The following is a 6,000-nucleotide window of genomic DNA, read 5'->3' on the forward strand; positions in this document are numbered from 1 at the left end:
CTGGTGCCCCCAGGGATCAGAAGAGGTTGTCACATCCCCTGAAACTGGAGTCACAGACAGTAGAAAGTTGCCAAGTGGATACTGGAAATTGAACCTGGATACCCAAAGAGCAGCAATTGCCCTTAACCACTGAGCCATCTGTCCAGCCCCTTGATTCGTTCTTGCCCAAGTACTTTGGCTGTTTAGGAGTTTCTGTGTTAATCACCACCTGATGCTCTAAGAAGCTGTTCTGATGATAGCTAGGCACAGCACTAAGCTATAGGTATAAACATGAATATTTAGAAGGCAGTTTGACAGCATCATCTAGCTAAACAATAGTAGTAGGTTTCTCCCTGAGACCTATGACCACAGGTGTAAGGAAGTTGCTAGTGTGTTTCCCGGATGCCCGGCAGCTCAGACCCAAAATAATCACACAAAACCATATTTAAATCATTGCTTGGCCTATTAGCTTTAGCTTCTTATTGGCTAACTCTTACATCTTAATATAATCCATCTCCATTAATCTGCGTATCACTAGGAGGTTGTAGCCTGCCAGTAAAGTTTTAGCATGTCTGTCTCTGGCAGCGGCTCCATGGCTTCTCTCTGACTCCACCTTCTTTCTTCCAGCATTCAGTTTTAGTTTTCCTTGCCTAGGTCCGTTCCCCTATAGCTCTGCTATAGGCCCAAAGCAGTTCCTTTATTAACCAATGATAGTCATAGCATACAGAGGGGAATCCCACATTACCTTCCCTTTTCTGTTTAAATAAAAAAGGAAGGTTTTTAACTTTATTATTATTTTTTAAAATATTTATTTAAATATTTATTAAAAAATAATATGTATACAATATTATACATATATTATATGTATACAATAATATGTATACAATATTCTGTCTGTGCGTATGTCTGCAGGCCAGAAGAGGGCACCAGACCTCCTTACAGATGGTTGTGAGCCACCATGTGGTTGCCGGGAATTGAACTCAGGACCTTTGGAAGAGCAAGCAGTGCTCTTAACCACTGAGCCATCTCTCCAGCCCTAGATTTTTAACTTTAACATAGTAAAATTACCTATACAAAATGTGTATCAAACAAGAATTATAGTTACAGAATTTATATCTACTTTATCTTTTATCATAACTAAGGAAAACTATAACTATCAATTCTTCAACTCCATCAAAGACCACAGAAGGATATATATTACCTAAGTAAACAGGAAGTGCATTATAAGCATCTTTCAAAACTAGAATTGACAGAGCTATCTCACTGCCTGGACAGTCACCCAAAGTTCTGTATCGTTAGGACATCCATCTTCAGCCTACTGGCCCATAGTATATGGCAGACTTTTTCATGAAGCAGGAAATTTCAAAGATAGTTCCGCCTATTTTGGCAGTTTGTCAGTCACTTTTTTCTCTGTCCTGCAGGATGTCTAGCAGACTTTTTCTGTTCTTTCATGAAGCAGGAACCCCAAAGGACCATCCCACCTTTAGGCAAGTTCAGCAGTCATTTCTCTGTGACTCCTGCATGTCCAGTTTATCAAGCAGTCCAGGCAAGAGCAGTTTCTTGCCCGAATGGCTAACCAACGCCATAAGGAGCCTCTTTGGTGCCCATCATCCTCTTGAAGTAGATTGGTTCTGCCAGGAGCAGCTGTGTCTTAAAACATTTTAAATGCCATATTATGAAGGTCTCTGAAAGATCTGTGGAATATCTATCTAACTGAAATATATCTCTATATATCTCAAAAACCTAACATGACTACACACTTGACTATTATAGATGATTATCTATTTACTTATATTTTTTAATTATACATTACATTTTAAATGAGATGTACAAACACAATACCTTAACCAAGAGGAAAAATATACTAACAAAATTGACCTTAAATTTGTGTCAATAAACCAAGATTCATATCAATGCAAATCTTTATAGCATATCCTCCTTTAAATGTAAAGAAGCAATTATAAACAATATTTGGGAACATGGGCATAGTTCTCTCCAAATTGCTCCCTGCTTTTTGTTGGGCAAAGTAATTTTTTGGGGGGTGTTCATGACAACCTATTAGAGGGTCTTGGTTCATCAAACCACATTAGTCTGAAAGGATTCCACAGGTTCTCATTCTCTGTGGAAACAAAGGAACCTCTTTTCCAAAGCAACATACCCTTAGACCCATATTTTGAATTTAAGATACCTTTAAAATATATATGTTGGCTTAGTTTAGCAGCCCATATAATAAAATGTCTCTCTGTACTTAGCTCCTTCATAGTCAAAAAATTCAAAGAAAACAAAATAATATACATAATCCAGACACCCTGTGTATATTCCATCTTTATGTGGCTTATTTGTTTTTATTCTATTACTTTTTAATATTTATTTTATTATCTTTACTATGACTGTGTATTCTGTCTCTTTAAAGACTTTTTTTAAAAACCCATTTATTTTTATAACTCTCTATACTCTTGCTCTCCCAAGTCTACGTACATGTATCCAATACTATGATTTGTTTAGAGGTTTCTTCCATCTGGATTTGTCTTTATTGCGTATCTGCAATCCTTTCCTGACCAGAAGTGCTTCTTAAAATGCTAAGCCCTTCTTATGAACTTAAGCGGTGCTGTTGCTAGGGAAAATACGGCTCTGCCTGCTTGCCCTGCCCATTCTAGCATGGTGGAGCCGTTTGCTGCCTCTGAGAGCCATGTTCACAGCTCCATCTTTAGGCACACAGCCAGTCTGCGATGCCATTAAGCAAGTTGTAGCACTCTGTTCACAAAACCCCATTTAAATGCTCCATAGCTAGACATCCAGAAAGAGTCAGGGTTCATGCTGGCAGTACAGCCCAGAAAGCTAGCATTTCAAAACTGTGGCTTTTTTCTGCTACTGCTGAATCAGGGAAACCTCTCTTAAAGGAGCTGCAGCATGTAGCCAACAAGCAAAGCCCATTTGGGAAAATAAATGCAGCTAAACTTTGTGTGTGTGTGTGTGTGTGTGTGTGTGTGTCTAAAATTCCTTTCCAAGCCCTCTAAAGTTTTATGTGAATTTAGTCAACCACATTGGAGTGCCAGTTTGTTGTAGGGAGGCTGCTTATTTGTTTCCCAGCTGCCCAGACTCCCCAAATAATCACAGAGATACAATATTATTTGCAATACTATTTGACCAATAGCTTAAGCGCATTTCTGGCTAACTTATATCCTAAACTAGCCCATCTCTATTAATCTGTATATCCCCATGTGGCTGTGGTTACTGGGTAAGGTTCCTCCATCAGTACCTGGCTTTTCTCTGGCTCCACCTCATTTCTCCCAGCATTCAGTTAATTTTTCCCACCTAGCTCTGTTCCCTTATAGTTCTGCTATAGGCCCTAAGCACCTCCTTTATTAACCAATGACATTCACAGCGTACAGAGGGGGATCCCACATCACATAGGCTCTTGATCAAGTTTACAGAACCCGGCATCCCATGACATGGGCCTCAACTTTAACCAGAAAAAGGTTGGTTACCCCATAACAATCATGCAGCTATTGCACTGGAGAGCACGTCTTCCCTGGCAAGATATTGTAGCTCATAGGAGTCATGTCTGAGTAAACCTGCTGATGACTTTTCTCCTCCAGGGGCCTGTGTAGCAGTTTCTGACACTGTGAAGGCTAGCCAGTAGGAAGGGAACTTCCAGCCTAATTTTTCTGTTCTGTGACCAGACTATGCAATATCTTCAGCAACTGGGTCCTACCATCCAGTTTGGGTAGATAACCAAGAGAAATGGCAATAGCCGGTATTGTTTGGGGGAACCTCTGGGAATTTCCTAGCCAATAACTTGTAGGTAGATATCCCACACCTTGGCACTGGGATTTTCATTTAGTAATCCATAAGTTCTGGAAGGAGAATTAGCCATCTGTGGAGAGTATATCCTTTCAAACCTTTAAAAAAGATTAATTTTCTCCCTCCCTCCTTCTCTCCCTCCCTCTCCCTCTTTCTTTTTCTTTTGGGACAGGGTCTCTCTATAGTCCTAGCTGTCTTGGATCTCACTATGTAGACCAGGCTGACCTTGAACTCATAAAGACCTTCCTGTCTTTGCCTCTCAAATACTAGAATTAAAGACACATCACCACGTTAGGTTGAAGATTATATATCTTTAATAAAGTAGCAGGTTATCATCTGGCTTTTTCATAGATCTTTAGTTTTGTTTATCCCTCCCACCCCACACCTCCTTGTCTTTCCACCCCTTTCACTATTTAGGTCTTTCTGTCTCCAATCCCTTCTGTTTGGCTCATGTCTGATGTGTTCTGTCTCCTGTCTGTAATAGCCCACGTTCTGGCTTTTATCTTGTTGTGTTTTGACTTCTAAGAAAACAACAGTCAGGCCAATTTGGGGGTAGAAACTTAAGTTATCTTTGAGACAGAATCTCACTATGTAGCCCAGACTGGCCTGAAAGTCACTATATAGATTAGGCTGCCTTTGAACACCCAGAAACCTGCCTTCCTCTGCCTCTGGAGTGCTAGGATTAGTAAAGGAATGTACCACCCTGCGCAACAATATTTTTACTTTCAGAAAGTACCACTAGTATCATAATTAGTAATATTAATATAGTCATCTAAATCTAAGTTGTTATTTCCTATATTGTGTAGCTTTTTTTTTTTTTTTTCCTCTGAGACAGAGTTTCTCTGTATCACAGCTCTGGCTTTCCTGGAACTCATTTTGTAGGCCAGGTTGGCCTCGAACTCACAGAGAACCACCTGTTCCTGCTTCACGAATGCTGGGATTAAAGGTGTGTAACACACCACCTGGCTTTATTATTTATTTATTTATTTATTTATTTATTTATTTATTTATTTATTATTTTTGTGTATGGGTGCTTTGTCAGCATGTATGTACACCATGTGTGTGCAGTTCCCACAGAGACCAGAAGAGGGCATTGGAGCCTCTGAGCTGGAATTTTAAGTGGCTTGTTACCTGCCATTTGAATGCTCTTTAACGGCTGAACCATTTCTCTAGCCTTGTTTTTGTCTCAATGAGAAAGGGTCTTGTGTAACTGACCTTGAACTTGCTATTTAGCCAATGATTACCTTTAATGCCTCATCCTCCTGTCTTACCTACCCAAGCACTGGGATTATAGTTGAGTACCATTATACATCTTTTTGTCAATTATTTATATTTCTCTCTCCTCTCTCTCTCTCTCTCTCTCTCTCTCTCTCTCTCTCTCTCTCTCTCTCTTTCTTGAGACAGGGTTTCTCCATATAGCCCTGGCAGTCCTGGTCCTGTCACTCACTTTGTAGATCAGGCTGGCCTCAAATGGAGACCCCCCCCCCGCCTCTGCCTCCTGGGTACTGGGTTAAAGGTGTGTGTTACCACTGCATGGTTTATTTATATTTCTTTTTCTATTCCTTCCTTCCTTCCTTCCTTCCTTCCTTCCTTCCTTCCTTTCTTTTTTTTCTTTTCTTTGGATTTTCAAGACAGGATTTCTCTGTGTAGCTTTAGAGCCTGTCCTGGAACTAGCTCTTGTAGACCAGGCTGGCCTTGAACTCACAGAGATCCGCCTGCCTCTGCCTCCTGAGTGCTGGGATTAAAGGCATGCACCACCACCGCCTGGCAGTTTATTTATATTTCTAATCGAACATCTTCAGTGATTACATTAATAATATACCTAGTGCTATGTTTCTAAACTACCTAATTCAGATTAAAGATACCTTCTCAAACACTACTTCCTTTCCTTTTCTTTTCTTTTCTTTTCTTTCCTTTCCTTTCCTTTCCTTTCCTTTCCTTTCCTTTCCTTTCCTTTCCTTTCCTTTCCTTTTCTCTTTTCTCGAGATAAGGGTTTTCTATGTAGCCATAGCTGTCCTGGAACTCACTCTGTAGACCAGGCTGGCCTTGAACTCTCAGAAATTTTCCTGTCTCTACCTCCTGGCTCTGGTATTAAAGGTGTGTGCCACCACCACGTGGCATGATGTTAAACTTTTTTTTTTTTAACTTTTATTTTATGTGAATTTGTGTGAAGGTATCAGATCCTCTGGAGCTGGGATTACAGACAGTTGTAACCTG

The sequence above is a fragment of the Chionomys nivalis genome, chromosome 1 (genome assembly GCF_950005125.1).
Source record: "Chionomys nivalis chromosome 1, mChiNiv1.1, whole genome shotgun sequence".
NCBI classification, from domain to species: Eukaryota; Metazoa; Chordata; class Mammalia; order Rodentia; family Cricetidae; genus Chionomys; species Chionomys nivalis.